Source organism: Giraffa tippelskirchi, chromosome 2, assembly GCF_054371585.1.
Source record: "Giraffa tippelskirchi isolate mGirTip1 chromosome 2, T2T-mGirTip1v1.2.pri, whole genome shotgun sequence".
NCBI classification, from domain to species: domain Eukaryota; kingdom Metazoa; phylum Chordata; class Mammalia; order Artiodactyla; family Giraffidae; genus Giraffa; species Giraffa tippelskirchi.
In genome coordinates, this window is record NC_137276.1 from 11,696,211 (window position 1) to 11,716,550 (window position 20,340).

The 20,340-nt window shown below is 43.0% G+C and overlaps 1 protein-coding gene across 6 annotated transcripts in view; it reads right to left on the minus strand.

Annotated features, from left to right (window-relative positions):
* Nucleotides 1-507: 507 nt before the first annotated feature.
* SEC23IP (SEC23 interacting protein) overlaps nt 508-20,340 on the minus strand; it is a 115,173-nt gene continuing 95,340 nt past the window's right edge. For 4 of the 6 annotated variants that reach the window (XR_014067190.1, XR_014067179.1, XR_014067171.1 and 1 more), the window contains one exon: nt 508-933. The gene's annotated coding sequence lies outside the window, so the exon portion shown is untranslated. Of the gene's footprint in view, nt 934-4,004; nt 4,295-20,340 lie in introns of those variants that run through there. The other 2 variants (XR_014067181.1, XR_014067172.1) reach the window with 1 other exon arrangement.

Below are 20,340 nucleotides of genomic sequence, written 5' to 3' on the forward strand. Positions count from 1 at the left end.
ACAAAAGTAAATAAATAAAGAGTTGGGGTCAGTAATGCAATCTACCCTAGGGAACAGCAGGTTTTTCTCATCAGGCATATTAGTTGAAATTTCCCCCTAGGATTGTACATGGTAACTTGATACTTTTTTAATTATGAAACTATTAATTTAAGGTGACAGGAAAGCACATGGCTCTGAACTACCTTTTTAGTCTCATCTCCATGAATTCCCAGGTTTGCACAAATCTTCCACTGGAAGCCAACTGGCTAAACTACTAGTTTCCACATATACCCTATAATTCTACATCTTCTTACCTTGGAGCAGTGGTTCTCAAAGTGTGGCCCATTATACATATGTAGCAGATTGTTTTTATCCATTCCTCTGTCAGCAGACAATTAGATTGCTCCCATGTCTTGGCTATTGTAAATAGTGCTGCAATGAACATTTGGGTTCACGTATCTTTTTGAATGATGGTTTTCTCTGCATACATGCCCAGGAATAAGACTGCTGGATCATACGGTAGTATTATTTTTAGTTTTTTTTAAGGAACCTCCACATTGTTCTCCTGGAGAAGGAAATGGCAACCCACTCCAGTATTCTTGCCTGGAGAATCCCATGGAGAGAGAAGCCTGGCGGGATACAGTCCATGAGGTCGTAAAAGAGTTGGACACGACTGAAGCAACTTGGCGGCAGCAGCATATTGTTCTCCATAGTGTCTGTACCAATTTCCACCAACAGTGCAGCAGGGTTCCTTTTACTATACACCCTCTGCAGCATTTATTGTTCGTAGAATTTTTGATGATGGCCATTCTGACCAATGTAAGTTTTTTAGTTTCTACTCTCCGTAGCTCTGATTTGCATTTCTCTAATAATTAGTGATAAAAGTGGAGTTCTGAAGAAGAGCTGAGACCTCAGTTCTTCATGGTCAGCAAGCTCAGTCCAATTCCCATGCGCCTGTCAGAGAAATGTGAAGCAGAGATTCATGAGATTCAAGTCTCTTTGAGGACATTGTCTCCTGGTCTTACACCTCCTTTCACATTTACAAGAGGCAGCAAGCCTCAATCAGTTCAATCACTCAGTCACATCTGACTCTTTGCAACCCCATGGGCTGAGCACGGCAGGCCTTCCTGTCCATCACCAACTCCCAGAGTTTACTCAAACTCATGTCCATTGAGTCAGTGATGCCATCCAACCATCTCATCCTCTGTCGTCCCCTTCTCCTCCTGCCCTCAATCTTTCCCAGCATCAGGGTCTTTTCAAATGAGTCAGCTCTTTGCATCAGGTGGCCAAAGTATGGAGTTTCAGCTTCAACATCAGTCCTTCCAATGAATATCCAGGACTGATCTCCTTTAGGATGGACTGGTTGGATCTCCTGGCTGTCCAAGGGACTCTCAAGAGTTTTCTCCAACACCACAGTTCAAAAGTATCAATTCTTTGGCGCTCAGCTTTCTTTATAGTCCAACTCTCACATCCATACATGACTACTGGAAAAACCACAGCTTTGACAAGATGGACCTTTGTTGGTAAAGTAACAGCAAAGGTTGTTACTGCTTTTAATATGCTGTCTAGATTGGTCATAGCTTTTCTTCCAAGGAGCAAGCATCGTTTAACTCTATGGCTACAGTCACCACCTACAGTGATTTTGGAGCCCAAGAAAATAAAGTCTCTCACTGTTTCCATTGTTTCCCCATCTATTTGCCAAGAAGTGATGGGACCAGATCATGCCATTCATTTTTTGAATGTCAAATTTTAAGCCAGCTTTTTCACTCTCCTCTTTCACTTTCACTAGGCAGCAAGCCTCAATATAAGAAGCCTCAATATAAGAAGGGGGACACTCTGGATATTCAGCTGTCATATGAGTTCTATATGAGGACATGGTAATTCTCAACACAAGCATGAATGAAAAGTTCAATTATCCCAGGTAAAATAATCCCCATCCAGGAAAGATAAAGGTCTAGAGCTTTCTGAGCTGACTCCCAGGCCATTGATGTTGTTCACCTTGGTCATCCTATACTGTTAGCTAATTTGACTTCTTTGTGAATGCCCCAGAGGTTCAAGATAAATAGATGATGACTCATCTAAAGCAACAAGGAAAATTAAAATGCCCCTAATTATAAAGGAATTTGAATTTGCTGCACCTAAGAATTTAGAGACTAAACTCTTGTTTAAAATCATTACAGAGATAAGATTTGTGAATTTAACCATAATTACTTTCACTCCGTTCTAAAGAAATGCTCATTGTAAAGGTAGTTTTTGTAAAGAAATCATTACATGTCGGGGAAAAAGGTTTAATCATTGTGCACTTGGAGACAAAAGATTCATTTGCTGGCAGATAATACAGGTGCCAGAACTGAATTTCTAGGGAACAACATAATTCTACTTTTTAAAATATTTATCATGGTAGTTCTGTGGAAATGTTTACCTTTCTAAAGAATGTTCAGACACTTGGAATTGAAAGTACCAGAGAAGGAGATGGTAATCCGCTTTCCGTTTCAAAGGATACAGGTTGCAGGTGACAATGTCAAAACTTTGGTAAGCCCTGTGTTCCCGGGAAGCAGTGATGGTTGAGAAATCCCACCTCCCACCCTGTGTTCTGGAAAAGGCCTGATTACAAAGATCTATGCTTCTTTAGCATATTTCAAGATACCAACGACCTCCAACCTTCCTTTATGACTCCCCTATTTTATAAAACCCAGTTTTTCTCCCTCTTCTTACCCTCATTAATGAACACTGTCCCTATCGCAATATCCTGGATGAAACAACCTCAGTTGTCCAGGGAATTTTGTCCTTGAGAAAAGAGGGAAAATCTCTCTACCCAACTGAAAGTCACTAAGTAAGTTGTTAAGTCTGTGTTTACCGGGCTCCAGATTGGGGTTTTATTAAATAGGGGAGTCATGTAGATGTTAATACAAAGCTGAAGATTATATTCCATGAGTCATCTCAATGGTCTATCTAGACCTAACTCTGAACCAACATATTTACAATCACTTTCCAACTAGATGTTTAGCTGTGGATATAGGCTTCCCCGGTGGAGCTAGTGGTAAAGAATTCACCTGCCAATGCAGGAGACTCAAGAGCCAGGTTTGATCCCTGAGTCAGGAAGATACCCTGGAGAAGGAAATGGCAACCCACTCCAGTATTGCTGGGTGGAAAATTCCATGGTCAGAAGAGCCTCGCAGGCTACAGCCATGGGGTCACAAAAAGTCAGACACAACGGAGCGCACACACACACACACACACACATACACACACACACACACTACCCATTAGAAAGCTCAGCTCTTGGTTCTTCTAAGACTGGAGTGGAGCACTCCCTGATCTTACTAGACTAACCAAAGACAAAAGTCCTTCCAGTTAATGCCCTTCTCTGGTGTGGACACCTGCCACCTCCTGGCTGACTCGCTCACTGCACACCACACCTGCTAGGTTTGCTGCAAATGAAGGGTTGCCAAGGCTCACTGGCAACCATGTGACCATCTAACCTCCACTTGCCAGGCCCTGCTGATGTCTGCTTGGTGTGAAGGACAGAATTCCCAGAACAATTAAGATGATGATTCTATTCAAGCTATTGTTATAAGGAAGATGTCCACTAATGAGAAGCATCTCAGAGGAAAGGATAGAGGCCTGGAGTTTTCTAGAGGCAGGGAGGCAACAGAATCATCCCCATTTTCATGGGAGTCAGGGGAGGAAGGGTGGAGGTGGCTCTTGCCATGGAATATGCAAGAGTGGAGTGGTCATTTAGTTACCCCTTGCTCAGAACCCAAAAGGCTGGGAGATTTCTCAATCAGCAGTGCCCTATGGAAGCCCAGGGCTCAGATAAAATTCTCTACCATCACTGAGTCTCACCATCTCACCAAAAACTAAGCCCCAACTCTGTCAAGCGCTCTTGCAGGTCACCATGTGCCAAAGCAAAAACAATTATTTTAAAAACAAAAACTGCCAACCTTCAGACAGCAATGCTACATTTTTGTTACCAAACAAAGGGTCTGCTGCCCAATGCACTTAGCAGTCAACACCATGACTTTGGCTTTTGAGAAAAGAGAAGGCTTTATTGAAAGGTGGACCAGAAAGGAGACAGGAGGTGTGGCTCGAGTCTCTCCCCTGATCTGGGGTTCGGTCAAACTTTTGGGAGTTAGGGAGGGAGGCTGGTCTGGGGAAGTACTGGTGGGTGGGTTATGACGAGAGGGCTTCAGAGCTGGCCACCTGTGGTCAGTGTGGAAAAGGGGTTCAACACCAGATCTTCCTGGACAACAGACCCTTGGTTCCTGAAAATGGTCCAGGTTCAGGCTCCAGTAAAGTCCTGGTCCTTTGGTTCCTTTGTGGGGAGAAATGTCTAGGTATTAATTAAGGGCAAAATTTTCTCTTCTGCACCTGCTTTGGCTGCATGACTTGTGGTTTTCTTCTGTTGTCCCTGAAAAACAACTGAGTATCTTGTTAGAAACAGGATAGAACCAATTTGGGGTGGCTCTGCAGTACTTTTTGGGGGGAGCCATTGGAGTTTGGCTAATTAATTGTCCACCCTGAGAATAGTTTTTCAGCAAACTGGCTTTCAGAAAGGGAGACCTCTCCCACACAATGCTCCCTAGGATTGCACAGTCGCTGGTGTTTTTGTCTCTCTTCTGAAGCAAATGCTGAAGTCCTTGTGGGTCCTGACTACCTTTGCCAGTCCCCAACCCCCCATTCTTACCCCAGAGCCAGGGAGCCCTCAATAAATGCCAGCTGAGTTAAAATATTCTTTGATATAAATCTACCACTTATTCATCAAGCAGAATCATTTTCAAATAGTTTCCAGTTCTGAAAATCTCCAATCCATCCAGGTATTCAAACCTTACATCCTGGGAGGGGATACCACCCAGAGGGCTGTTGATTCTCCCAGGTTTCCCTGGCTCCCCACCTGTGGTCCTGAGCTGGTCCACACTGGGTGTCAGAGCAATACTCACTTATATCACAGCAAAGGCAGAAAATAGAAGAAAAACAAAATCCACAGCAAAAGTGGGAGTAGAGGCTCTACAGCTTTCAGGGTGGTGTGACTGATCAGCAAAGCCCCATGTGTAAAACCCGGAGTTTAGGCATCTGTGTTTCCTTAGGACATGATGTTACAACCAAGGGGTCGTAACATCACCCTCCAAGTACCTTGTCTAGGAGAATGTCACACCACGTGGAAAGAAAGAGGCTGCCAGTAGCCACAGTGGGCTTGGATAGGAGAGGCCGGGAGCTCCAGCATCACACAGTCATGGCAAAGATTCAATTACAGGAGAAACTGGAAGGAAGCCAAGCCAGCCACAGAAAGCACCAGAGTCCCTCGGTCTGCAAGGAGGTCAAACCAGTCAATCCTAAAAGAAATCAACCCTCAATATTTATTGGAAGGACTTCCCTGATGGTCCAGTGGCCGAGACTCCACGCTATCAATGCAGCGGGCCGGGGTTCGATCCCTGGCTGAGGAACTAGATCCCACATACCACAACAAAGAGTTCTCATGGCATAACTAAAAATCGCATATTCAAGTAAGACCCGGCACAGCCAAATAAATATTTATCTTTTAAAAAAAGAATATGCCGCCCTAAAATACTCCACTCTGTCACAATGATTATTTTGAGTTGGAGGCAAATGAGAATCAACAGATCCGGAAAGAAACCTTCCCAGACCTTCTCTTATCTGACAAAAAGCAGAAACTTTTGAGAACTTGAGGATGCCATAAATCCCCTCTGCCAAGGAAGCTTTATGGCCATGAAGAAGACAGAAAGTTGGCACGGGAATTTACCTGCACACATAACCCATTATCTTCCATTAGTTCCCCCATATATTTACCTTCCCACAGCTGATATCTTTGGAAGCCTAAAACCTTTCTCCTTTGTTTTGTTACTTCTCCTCAGATTTATTGTTTCTTTTCGAAGATGCTATATAAGCCCAAGTTCAGACCACTCTGAGTTACTCATCGTTGAAGCTTCTCCCACATGATAATAAACTGTTTCTGTATTGCTAATTTGTCTTTTGTTAGTCTAATTTACAGGAGACCAGTCCGAAAATCTAAGTTGGAGCAGAGGAAAAACATTTTTCTCCTCCCCTACGAAGCTTCTCAAACCAATTACTTAAGATGCTTACTTCTAGTTAGCCCACCTCCAGCTTCCCCCAGGCCAACAGCTTGCAATCAAAACATGCTGAAAACCTTCTCCCTTTCTTCACTGTAAAGCTTTCCTATTCCCCTGCCTGCCTTGGAGTCTCAGCCAGACACAAAGATGGAGGTTGACTTCGTGCCTGCAGCAAGCTCTGAAGAAGTAGCCTTTGTTCTCATTTGAGTGGTCTTCTTTATTTCTGGCTTTCCCTGGTGGCTCAGCTGGTCAAGAACCCACTTGCCAATGCAGGAGACTCAAGAGATGAGGGTTTGATCCCTGGGTCAGGAAGATCTCCTGGAGTAGGAAATGGCAACCCACTCCAGTATTCTTGCCTGGAGAATCTCCTGGGCAGAGGAGCCTGGCGGGCTACAGTCCATGGGGTCACGTAAGAGTCAGACTTAGCAACTAAACAACAATAACAACAACTGTAACCAGGAAGGGTTAATTTTAAATATATACTGGATCTATTCTGTGGCTTGAACCCTTTTTTGTTATTATAAGCATACATAATGGCCTGCTCAGGGAGATAACCTGAGCCGCCCACCTGTGAAGAACTGTGTAAGAAAGTAAAACTAACACATTCCCCTGCCTGAGGCTTGCCTTTCTAGGGAACATTTGCAAGGGTTGAATAGTTGTTTTGCTTTGTTTCCTCACCTCCCAACCATCTCTGATCCATAAAAGAACCTGGCAATCAGGTCCTGACAAGATGGTTATTTTGAGGCGTTAGCCTGCCATCTTCTTGAGCAGCTGGCTCCCAGATTAAAGTCTCTTCCTTGCCTCAAACCCTCATCTCATGGATTCATGGCCTGTCGTGCGGAGAGCAGAGCGAGCTTGGACTCAGTAATACAACAATTTCAATAGTATATGTGAACTTTGACCTGTATAGCTCCACCCCTACACCATCTTGAAGCTGCTATGAATGGAGGAAGGGGGTCAGAAGCTAAGGGATGCAGAAAGCTCTGGAAGTTGGAAAAGGTGCTGCAACTAAAAGATCCCACATGCAGCAACTAAGACCCAGCACAGCCAAATAAATAAATATAAATAAATTAATAAAATAAAATAAAACAGAACTTTGATATGGCTAAGAGACATCTCTCCCTCTAGCCCTTTTCAAATACCCAGCTGTGCCAAAGCTACGTTTTCTTGAGTTACTTTTACACGAGCACTAGCAGCTGATTGTGAAATAAAGTTTTCATTGCTTTCCCTAAGTTAAAATGAGTACAGAGACTTCTCTGGTGGTCCAGGGACTAAGACTTTGCACTCCCAATGCAGGAGGCCCAGGTTTGATCCCTGGTCAGGAAACTAGATGCCACACGCTACAACTAAGACCTGGCATAGCCAGATAAACAAATATTAAAAAAAAAAAAAAAAAATGAGTAGAGAGGGAAAAGCAGAACTGGGCTCACCCACCAATTAAGGGCCAGGAACTGACCATGACTCAAACACGTGCCCCAGTGTACTTGTCTATTTGAGTCATTAATAGATCTTATTTTGTAGGGTCATTGTGAGGTCTAAGTGAGTTTATACAGGTCGAGAGCTTAGGTGAGTGCCTAGCACATTCCAGTGCTCTGTTACAGTTGCTATTTCAGAGTACAGGCTTGTCGGCCTACCTTAGACTTTAGTCACTGTCATAAAGACCTCAGCCAAAGCATTTTTCTGAGTTCTGCAGACTTGCACACGTGGGCTAGATGGGCCCTACTGGGCAGGTAGCATTCTCTCAGGGGAATCCTTCTCTGCTTTTGCCCAGTATGAACACATGTCTCTTGAATTCATCTCAATTTGACTTAATTCTCTCTAGGCACGCTCCATGTCACACTAACAACTGGGAAGGGAAAGCATGGATGGTCTGTCTCTGGGTGACTGAGTCAAAAATGGGACCTGCGATTAGACACAGGGGGTTAGGAAAAGAAAAGTATTCTGACCAGAGTGAGAAAAGAAAGCTTCCGTGTGTGTCCTGGAGTTGCCTGTTCTTATCTGTAACACTTGTCGTTATGGATTGAATTGTGTCCTCACTCCAAATGTTCAAAAGCTGGAGTCCTAACCCCCAAGACTTCAGAATGTGATCTGATTAGGGATGAGGGTCTTTGCAGATGTACTTAGTGAAGACAAGGTCATACTGGAGTAGGGTGGGCCCCTAATCCCACAGGACTGGTGCCCTTTTAAAGGGGAAATTTGGACGTAGGTCTGCACACAGGGAGGATGTCCTGTGAAGACTGGGGTTATGTGGCCACAAGCAAAGGAAGTACTAGACGTTCAGAGAGAGGTCTGGGGCAGACCCTTCCCCAAACCGGCAGAGGTGGCAAGGCTGTGCCATCATTTTGACTTCAGACTGTCAGTCTCCAAAAAGACGATGTATTTCTGTTGTCTTGAGCCAAAGTTTGCAGCACTTTGTTGTGGCAGCCCTAGGAAACAAATACATGTGTAGAAAACCTGTGTTGTTGTTCTTCAGTCGCTAAATTATGTCTGACTCTTTGTGATCCCATGGACTACATCGAACCAGCCTCCTCTGTCCTCCACTACCTCCCGGAGTCTGCTCAAACTCATGTCCATTGAGTCGGTGATGCTGCCTAACCATTTCGTCCCCTTCTCCTCCTGCTCTCAATCTTTCCCAGTCTTTTCCAATGAGTTGGCTCTTTGCAGTAGGTGACCAGCCAAAGTATTGGAGCTTCAGCTTCAGCTTCAGCTTCTAATATTCACTGGAACAACATATTCCTTCCAATGAATATTCAGAGGCAAGAAAAGCTAGATTGCTGCAAAAAGAATCTGCCCGCAGTGTCATAATGTACTGTCTGAGGCCCTGTTCCACTCAGAGGGCTAGAATTAATAAAAACATGAAATAAAACTTGTCACCAGCCTTTAATAACCACTCCATAAAGCAAGACTTCCTGCTCCTATAAATTGTTGATGGCAGTGTACCCTGATGCAGTCGTGTTGGAGGACAGTTAGACAGTATCTATCAATAACACACACACATCCTTTTGACACAGAAATTTCATGCACAGGGCTTGATTCTATACACATACTTGCATTAATTGCAAAGATCCATGCACATAGATATTCAACACAGCATTTGTTGATAACGGCCAAAACATGGAGGAAAAAGAAACTCCAGGTCCTTTAGTAATTATGACACACCCACACAGAATAATATGCAGCGGATAGGCATTCCCAGAACAATCTCTATGCTAATGTTTAACCTCTCCAGGCCTAATTGTTAAGAAAGGAAAAAAAACGTAGATCAATAAGTATAGCATGTAACAATTCATGTTTTTAAAAAAATGAGAATTTCCTGGTGGTCCAGTAGTTAGGACTCTGCACTTCCACTGCCAAGGACCAGAGTTCAGTCCTTGATCAGGAAGCTAAGATCCTGCAAGCCTTGATATGATTAAAAAAAAAAAAAAAAGAGTAACAAGACGTTAAAGATGGCGGGGGAGGGAAGGGCAGGGGTGTGACTATAAAGTGCAACACAACTCCATCTCTGTGGTGATGGAGCAGTTCTGCATCTTGACTGGGGTGATGGTTACAGAAATCTACACATGGGATCAAGTGCCATTGAACCACATTGTACCAACGTTAATTGCCTGGCTTTGATACAGGGGTGTAAGGTGGAAAATTTTTTCCTTTTTCCCCTCTAGGTTCTTTGGCTAATCTAACAACTGAATATATAAGTCAGATTAACAGGAGAAAAACAAATTTAATTTTGTGTATATGGGAGCTCCATAAAAATACAAGACTCAAAGTGGCCAAAGGAGGGAAATTTCATATCTTTTAGACAAAAAAACAATAAATTTGTGGAGAGCTGACAAGACAAAGGGGTTTGAGTTTGGAGCAGTAAATTAGTGAAGAAGTAACAAGCTTTGTTCAAACAGCTTTATCAGTCCTAAATTTCAGTCTCTGGTGGTAAGGATGCCATCTACCCCTTGGTACCTTTCACGGGGGGATGTATTTCCTGTTTCCAGGGGAACTAAGGAGGTCAGAGTGTCCTTCTTGCACCAGCTGTTTCCTAAGTAACTTTAATTCAAAATAATCAATATGATCAATATGCCAGAGTGGGCATATTTTGCGGAGGCATATTCTACTCTCCATCAGGAGAAACTGGCTTAGGGTACAGGAGACATATCTGTACTGTCTCTGCAACTTTCTATGAATCTAATGATTTCAGAATTTGTCAATAAAATAAACAAAAAATCATGTAGGACATTAGAAAAATAATAAAACTATATACATGTGTATGTATACATATAAAGATATGAATGTCTATCAATGAACAGGAAACTGAAAGCATGGCCATCTATTGTTGGTATTCCTTAATTCTGGGAGAGGAATGGAAAGAATAAGCATTTTATTCTATATTGCTATCAACTTTAGTATTGATAGAATATTTTAAAGTTACTTTTTCCCTAAAAAAGTACGTCTTCCAAAGGACCCTTTATTTATCCATCTTTGAGGAAGAGCACTAAATTTTGTTTTCCATTCTAGAATTTAAAATAAAGCAAGTTAAGGGACTTCCCTGGTGGTCCAATGGATAAGATCCCATACTCCCAATGCAGGGGGTCCAGGTTCCATCCCTGGTCAGGGAACTAGATCCCACATGCTGCAACTAAAGATCCCAAATGCCACAGTTAAGACCTGGCACTGCCAAACAAATTTTTTTTTAAAAATAAGTAAAAGCAAGTTAAGAAAAGGAGGGAACACCTGAAATTGAAAACCATCACTTCACACACCAGCTCTTCGGAGTTCGGTGAACAGTGGGGCTTTTATCGGTCCCATAGAGAGGGGATTCAATGCAAAAGAGAAGGAAATAGCCAGAGGTGCCCCAGCCCATCAGCAACACACAGGCCTCTCCTAGGGCATCTGTGATCATGAACTGCTCCCAGATAAAGCTTCCTTGTGCATTATACTAATTGAGAAGAACAGGTTTGTTAAAACAAAATTATGCTAGAATCAAAAAGTGGAGAACTTGTTTCAACCTACTTCAACGAAATTGTTCGTAGGGACTCCTGAAACCAGCTGCTTACAGAGAAGAGAAGTTCTCTCTTTGCAAGACAATCTATAGAGCCAGCCTTGGGTTATACAACTCAGGGCTATACTATTTCCCTTATCAGGACCTCAACACTTAGTATTGGTAAGAATTTCCCTTTGGAAAAGTAGATTTTTTTCTGAAAGAATGATAGAGGCGTAGGTGCTCACAGCACCACTCTTTTTATTTTCATTTGTTCCTTAATGACTTGATACTTTAATGGATGGCTGAAAACCCTCAGAACAACTCTGACTACCAAACCAAAAGATGGCATTCACTGTATAAACAGGGCATTGTCACAAACAAGGGGTTGAAACAAACAACTCACCACATGAGACAAGGACTACCCAAAGGGCCGAACATCAACCTTTCCAAAATCAACCTTTTTTTCTAATCATTAAAATAATTTATTGAGCACCAACTGGCTATATGCCACGTTGATCACCAAGATATGACCCTTGCCCTCATAATTTCTTTTAATTGAGATCTAATTCACACAGCAAAGACATTACTTTGCTGACAAAGGCTCATCTCGTCAAGGCTATGGTTTTTCCAGTCATGTATGGATGTGAGAGTTGGACTATAAAGAAAGCTGAGCGCCGAAGAATTGATGCTTTTGAACTGTGGTGTTGGAGAAGACTCTTGAGAGTCCCTTGGACTGCGAGGAGATCCAACCAATCCATCCTAAAAGAGATCAGTCCTAGGTGTTCATTGGAAGGTCTGATGTTGAAGCTGAAACTTGAAGCTGATACTTTGGCCACCTGATGCGAAGAGCTGACTCATTTGAAAGACACTAATGCTGGGAAAGATTCAGGGCAGGAGGAGAAGGGGACGACAGAGGATGAGATGGTTGGATGGCATCACCGACTCAATGGACATGACTTTGGGTGGGCTCCGGGAGTTGGTGTTGGACAGGGAGGCCTGGTGTGCTGCAGCTCATGGGGTCGCAAAGAGTCAGACACAACTGAACGACTGAACTGAACTGAACTGAATTCACACAGCATAAAAATCACTCTGCTGCCCCTGCTTTTAAGTATAACTGCTATACTAGCCAGGGCTTCCCTGGTGGCTCAGACGGTAAAGAATACTCTTGCAATTTGGGAGACCTGGGTTCGACCCCTGGGTTGGGAAGATCTGCTGAAGGAGGGCATGGCAACCCACTCCAGTTTTCTTGCCTGGAGAATCCCCATGGAGAGAGGAGCCCAGCAGGCTACAGTCGATGGGGTCACAAAAAGTCAGACATGACTGAGCGACTAAACACACATAAGTTATACTAACCAACTCGGACAGCACGTTTACTCATTGAGTTCCCTCACAGCATACTTTGCAACCAAGCCATTTTAAAGACGACACAAACAAATATGATGCTTCAAGTTCAGAAAGCTCAGACAATCAAGACTGTCTTGTGTCCTGACCAAGTCTCCTCCACCAGGCCCCCACTGCCTCTCAGCCCTAGCTCACACCTTCTCCTATGGTTCCCGGGCTGCGGCTGCACGAATCTGCCCTCCGGCCTTCTCCACCAAGCCCTTCCTGCCTCAGTCCGGTCTCCTGTCATTGCTTCTTCCTGAAGGCTCTTCTCCCAGACCTTTGTTCAGGTCACAGTCTAAAAGTTCCCTCCTTAGAAGGGCTTTCTCACCTCACCTAATGTGGTGATCTCCCCTCACCTCTTCTTACCTCCCTCTGTCCAAGCCCTTAGCACAGCTTGTCATTATTTTTTTATTTATTCATTCATTTACTTTAATGCTCTCCATCTCCCATCCAGCAGATAGCAAACTCCAGGAAGGCAAGGAATTCGGCTCTATTATTAATACTTAGCACAGTGTAGGACCTCAACAATGCACACAATGCATGAATCTGTTTTAAAGGTTTTCCTAGCTAAAACTAGGGCTTCCCCAGTGGCTCAGCAGTAAAGAATTCACCTCCAATGCAGGATATGTGGGAGATGCAGGTTCAATCCCTGGGACAGGAAGATCCCCTGGAGGAGGGCATGCAACCCACTCCAGCATTCCTGCCAGGAAATCCCATGGATAGAGGAACCTGGTGAGCTACAGTCCATAGGGTTGCAAAGAGTTGGACATGACTGAATCGACTGAGCACAGCTAAGACTGACACAAAACGCTGGGGCTTTAGGGACTTCCCTTATGGTTCAGGGGCTAAGATTCTGCACTACCCATGCAGGAGGCCCAGGTTCAATCCCTGGTCAGGGAACTAGATCCCACATGCCAGAGTGACAACCCAGCATAGCCAAATAAATAAATAAAAATAACTATTAAAAAAAAAAGTCTTTGGGGTTCTAATCAGCCATTATGCACATGTTACAACAGATCCTGAATTGCTCTCTAAGGTAAAATCTGGCCCTCCCAACAGGTACTTCTGTGACCTACCTCTATGGGCGGGCGGACGGGCCTCAGCACAGGCACTTGTCCTGGTGAGACTCCCAGTTTTCTTAAGAGGATGCCCATCTCATCTCCACTGCAAGGAGTTGGCCCTTGAAGGTTGGCTTGGTCGGTGCTATGTCTCTACTTGTCAGAGAATAGACCATCAAACTCAGTACTAGCCTATACTTAGCAACCCGAACTTAATTGCAAAAAATAATATTGATGAAAGACTGCTTAGAGAACACACCACCCACTCTTTCCATCAGTTTTAAATGCAACCTTTTAAGTCAGCCAGATCTTTGGAAAGAATTGAACCATTTTTGCTTCCCATATACAAGTTTTTAATAAACTATATTTTTTCACTATATTTGACCTACATTGAAAGACACTATGAAAAACAACCCTGGGAAGCTCATCATTATATATTATTATATATTCCATATGAGTGTTTTTGAGGATATTATTTGCTACATCACACTGGGCCTCCTATTGAAGACCCACAGGAGAAATGTCTCCGCTCTCGGTAACAAAAATAGCTGCACTTCTCCGAACCACTGGTTTGCTTTTAATCTTTTACTTGTCATGAATCTTATTTATTCCCGAGCTTTAGGGGCTGAAAAGCTCAGCCACACACTTGGGATAACAAGGGCACTTTATGTGCAAACCTCACCTTGGGCTTCATCGGGTCTTTCATATCCTTATTTTCCTTTGACCTCAATTTCTTTACTCATTGTTTTTTTTTTTTAGTCTTGTTAAACTAAATGTATTGTTACAGAGATTCTAATATCTTTCCTGGAATAAGGCAGGGTGTCAACATTTAAAAAGTTAAGATTTTGGCAGGTTGCTACCATGTTACACAAAAACAGTGATATGGGGGCCCATTTGGGTAGCCTGACTTAAAATGCAGACCTCATAGCACTCCTGGGTTTGATTATGAGGTTCCCAGAGTCAGCTCCATAGCATTCCTGGGTTTGGTTATGAGGTTCCCAGAGTCAGCCCCAGGACTGCCGAGACTCGTACCCGAAAAGAAGTCCATGTTAGTGGGGCTGAGTTTTACATCTGTATGTAAGAGATGTTCCATGATGTCAGGAGCATAGCAAGCACATGCTTGGCTTCCAACATGAGGACCAAGTCAACAATGTCCTTAGGGTCCTCACCACACCCATGCCACACTGTTCCATGCACAAGAGGGAAGTACACCACACGCTGAAGTGTGACCTGCACCCAAGGACCTCACTAGTTCCTACAGCTTCCACCAGCAGCCACACCCTCTATGGGGCTAAGTCCTTGAATCTGAACCGGGACAAATCTGCAAGGTGGGAGCCTTGCTGTCCTCCTCAATCCAGGTTCTCCCTCAGCTCAGACACAAAAATCTCTCCTTCACCACTTCCAGTCCATAGCCCTCTGCCCACTCATTATTACCCATGCCCAGACATGTCTGAACACCAGGTTCAGCTCAGTGTATACACACACATACATACATGCGTGCGCACACATACATGCATGCACACACACAGACGCACATACTTCTGAAACTTAAGTAATGAGAAACAACCTAGGGAAAGGATGATAGGATAGTTGGATCAGAAGGGTCAAGAGGAAGGAGATCCATGCCAAGAAAATAAAGAGAAGAATAAATATAATAACTTGAATGACTTTTATGAGCCTTAGAAAGAACAATAAGTTCTTCCCTTCAAATGCCAGCAAAAACATTCCAGCCTCTATTGGTATCCTTTGCAGCAAAATTCATTCCTAGAAAAAAAAAGCCCTGCCTCTATTAAAAAAACACAGCTAAATCATAATTTCATATGGTCTAATTCCTTGTCTAATTGGTTTCTGCCTATGATCACTCTTGAGGGATTGCCCTCTCCTCTCCATCCATAGACCTGCAGTGGCAATGGTCATGTTCATACAGAAAGACCTCCCTCCAGTTCTCCGACCACAGGCCAAAAGCCTCTACATCAGGGATTTGGCATGAAGACCAAGAGAGGCCACCTAGCCTTACTAGGGTGGGTGTGGGGAGTTAGAAATCGCAGAAGCTGTTGGCAGCAACTTTGTACATACTCAGTTCCTGGCTCTAGTCTTTACTGAGACCCAGTCAGGTCCCTGTTCTTGGGTTCTGCCATAGACCCCAAGACCCTTCCAAAGAATTCTATCCGCTGAAACGATTTTCATTATTTGCAGCTAAAAGAGTATTAATTAGAAAACATCTAATAAGCCAAAGATGGTTGTTAGAGGACCTTGAAAGGAAAAGAGCAAAGGATAATAAATAAACAATACATGACAGATGGGTGGATTGATAAACAGATGATAAATAAACCAAATCTGCATCTAGAAGGAAGCAGAGATGCTAGAGGACCATGGGCACAGAATTCTCCTGCAAAACTAGTAATATCAAGATGACAGAAAGGAGAAGTTAGCCTAAGAAAGGAAACCAGCCCTTGACAATTATCTTGGGAACATGCAGAAAGACACCCCACTGTCTCAGGAGTGGCCTCCCTTACTGACAGCTCAAAATGCATGCATGCTAAGTCGCTTCAGTCACGTCTGACTCTTTGTGACCCCACGGACTGTAGCCCATCAGGCTCCTCTGTCCATTGGATTCTCCAAGCAAGAGTACTAGAGTGGGTTCCCATACCTTTCTCCAGGGAATCTTCCCAACCCCGGGATTGAACCCATATCTCATGTTTCCTGCGTTGGCCGGCAGGGTTCTTTACCACTAGCAACACCTAGGAAGCCCTACAGGTCAAAAGCTCCCAAATCTCTCAGCTAACAGCTCTCTTCTTAGGAGGAGCCTGAGATGATACAGCAGATGGGAAAATGCTTCACAAAGCGGCAATTGCTCTTCCTCCAGTGCAAGGGAGAGAAATCAACATTTACTTATCATCACTGTTTTTCTTATTGAATATGCAGAAGGACAAAGAGAGAGAGAGAAACTAATGAAAGAGAATCAAAATTTTCTAAAATTGAAGCAAAAAATGAACAGTACCCAGAATCTTGACCTCATGGTTCCTGTGTGGAAAGCTTTTCTGTGAGTTCCTGTTACCTACAGATGGAGTCCAAGGCTTGAAGATATATGGTCCCTGCCACTTGGTCCACGTGCTCTGTCATCACCGCAGCCTTCCCCCTGGGCGCCAATGACACCAAGTGCTCAAGGCTCACCGGCTCGCCACGACGGTCCTCAACCCTGTTCCCAGTGGTCACCTCCAGCGAATCTCCCTCCTTGGTGACGGGGTTTTTTGTCTCCTTCTCTCTCTCTTTGAATCACTTTGGTCTTTTCACTTCAAGTTCCTCAACAGTCAACTTTGCCTCTTTAGATGACTCTTCTTTGTCCGGTCAATTCCTCTTGAATTTATTGTTTCTTTGTCTAAAAAAGCATAAAAGCTGCTTGCTTTGGCCACTTCTTAGGTCATATTTCTTTAAGCCTTCCATGTGCAAGAACTAAAATTAGTTTCTTTTTCTCCTGTTAATCTGTCTGCTTTAGGTTTACCAACTCTCCACTCCCAATGTGTTCTGCACAAAGTCAGACCATGAGCTTGCTGAGAACAGGGACTCGGCCCCCTAGAGTTAGTGCTTCGTGTGGCTGGTCCTAGAAACTCCATAGGTGTTTGTTGGACACATATGTGAATTGTCAAAAAGGTAAATTCCTGCTGGCAACCTATGTAATCATTATTAGTCATTGTCAACCTTTTTTTTTTTTAAATTTCTGATCATTGTCAGCTATATTTTTTTAAATTTCATTTAAATGTTTTAAAATGTTCTTGCCCATGAAATTCTTTTTCTCAGCAGTCAACTTCAGTCAATTTCACACATATTCATCATGCTTAGAATCTCTGGTACCCCTTCTTCCAGCAAAGCAGATTTTTCCTTTTGAATTTGCAATTGCTCCATTTATCAACATTATGTTGCTCTGAAATATAAAGCTGCACTCATTATCATGGTCTTGATGTTACCCGGTGACATGAACGCTTAATTCCAAACCATCTCATATATTTCAGGTGGATTTTTTCTCAAAGAACTGAACTTGAGTGACATGCTTGGCATTTATTTAAATAATATGGACCTTTCACTACACCCTTAAGTAGCTAGGCCTGGGCTGAGCATTTTACGTGTACCATCTCACTTAATCCTCACATTAACCCTTAGGAATTATTGCCGCCTTACAGATGAGATTGCTATTTAGAGAGGTTAAGTAACTTGTTCAATGTGATGTGGATGCTAAGTGGTAGAACCCGGAACCAAGGACATCAGATTCAAAATCACCCACAGTCCCTATCAGCGGGTGCCTAAGAAAAAGATGGACTGAGAATGGTGTGATCAGGACCCAAAAGAATGGCAAGAAAATTGACTAAAAACCAGGGGCTACATTTCATTATGTTCCCAGGCACCTTTTTCATTGCTCTAAGAATATTTGTGCCTTTTGTTCCTCTCTTGTTACCTGTCATAAAACTGTAAACTGGAACCTGAGGCTGGGTAATGGGAAAGCATTATTACTTGCTTCTCCACTGGAATTTGACATGAGGCCATATATCTAAGACCACATTAGGAATCTCCTGAAAGCAATAACGTTGCAACCCAGATTACCAGCAGCAAAGCCAACCACCTTGGGGTTCATGAGGTCTGTGTTCTCTGAGACTAGGATGTAAACTATAAATCACCAAGACTTGACAAGATAATGAACAGCCCTTGGGGGCTCCCTCTGGAGGCAGAGACAGAGGCCCTGTTCTATGCAACCCCACTTGGGCTTCCCATGGCCACATCCCTAAAAATTACACTGATGCCCTAACAAATGGCCAGTGAAGATCCTCTTCTGATTAACTGACATAAAGTGGTTTAAAAAAAAAACAAAATATCTGAATCTGAGCATGAAATCTGCTTGACTGGTTCTTATTAAGGTGAATTTCTCCATTGGGTCAGAAAAGGAAAAGTGTTATAAGTGCTGAGTCCAGGTATTTTAAATGAATCAAAAGACTGTATCAAATTTTGATGGCAGAAAATAGGTCAGCTCTTATCTTTTTGTTTTTTCAAGGGAAAGGTCTCAGTGGTAAGGTCTTGGGCTATGCCCCCCTACCCGAAAACTCTTGCCATTGGAGGACTTAAAACTGAAGCCTAAGGATTCCTCCATCTTTGACTTCTTACCGGTATAAGTGAGTGAGAGGAAATGTAGTTTATTTGTAGAATTTCACTGTGGGTTGTTTCAGGAAAGCTGACTTGATAAAAATCTATTGAAAACTCTACTGAATAAAGACAAATGTTTTGTGGCAGGCAAGTATACATATGAAAAGAAATGTTTTTCTACTGAATTATGGATGCTTTTTTTAAATGGTAACTATGAAACAAGGCTTCCCTGGTGGCTCTGGGGGTAAAGTAACTGTCTGCAATGCAGGAGACTCAGGTTTGATCCCTAGGTCAGGAAGATCTGCTGGAGAAGGGAATGGCTACCCACTTTAGTATTTTTGCTTGGGAAATCCCAGGGACAGAGGAGCCTGGCGGGCTACAGTCCATAGGGTCTGAGCAGCTCACACTTTCACTTTTCATGAAGCAAGGCAGGGTTGGAAATATTGCTTATCAGTGTATATTACACCTTGTCTAATCAATCTTGAGGACCAAAGTGAGTCAGGGCAGAGCCATTCCAGTCTTCATCACAGACTAGCCAATTACCAGGAACATGTTTCTCTTTCCACCTCCTACAGAACTATGGGTACTCCCTTGCCGTCTGTACCATGGAGTGATTCTTCCTCAAAGAATCCTGCCATCATGTGAGTTGCCACATTAGTGCCCTATGCATCTAATTCCAAAACAAAACATTCAGCCAAAGGTGAGAACAGCCCAAATGTCCGTGAACAGATGAACGGATCAACCAAATGTAGCAGATCCATACAATAGAATATTATTCAACCGTAAAAATGAATGGAGTTTTAATACATGCCACTATGTGGCTAAACCATAAAATTGAATGGAGTTTTAATACATGCTGCTATGTGGATAAACTTCTAATAAAATATTAGAATAAACATTATTCTAAGTGAAATAAGCCACAAAAATGCCGCATATTATATGATTCCATTTAGATGAATATAGAGTAGATAAATCCACAGGGAGGAAGTGCAGAGGGCTGCTGCCAGGATCTAGGGAGGGGGGAACAGAGAGCAGCTGCTTAAAGTGTCTAGTATTGCCTTGTGGGGTGATGAAAATGTTTGGAATGAGACACTGTGAATATACTAAATGCCACTGAATTTTTCACTTTAAAATGGTCAATTTTATGTCCTGTGACTTTCACTTCCATCAAAAAGAATTTTGCAATAAAACAAAGATTTTACTTTATGTCTTTTAAAGATGTCATATGGAAATTTTAATACAAAAGTAAGAGGACAGTGTGATAAATGCTTCTAATAAAACCAAAATTATAAGAGCAGGCCTCTCATCCTCCACAGCACTCAAAAGTAAAGCATAAAATCTTCTGGAAGGGTCATAATCTTCTGAGGCAATATGAATTTAATCAAAGAACTATGCATTTAGCGGAGCAGGAAAACTCTCAGCCACAATATTCTACTTTTCAATATTTTTTTGCAAAAAAAAAAAAAACAACTGCAAATGGCAACACCTCCAAGAAAGTTCTTTCTTTTGCTATGTCTATCTCTTGTTGAGCCAGCTGAGGGTGGGAGATCAAAGCTGTCCCCACACCTTAGATGGCTCCTAGGGTTCTTGCAAGCACTGGGCACCATAGCACTCACAAGCTTATCTTAAGTCATAAACCTGCCTCTGTATTCAGGGTCCAACTTCGCCACAGAGAGAAACCTGAGCTTTAACTAAATTAGGGAATCTGAGAACCCTGGAAAGTTCACTTTGT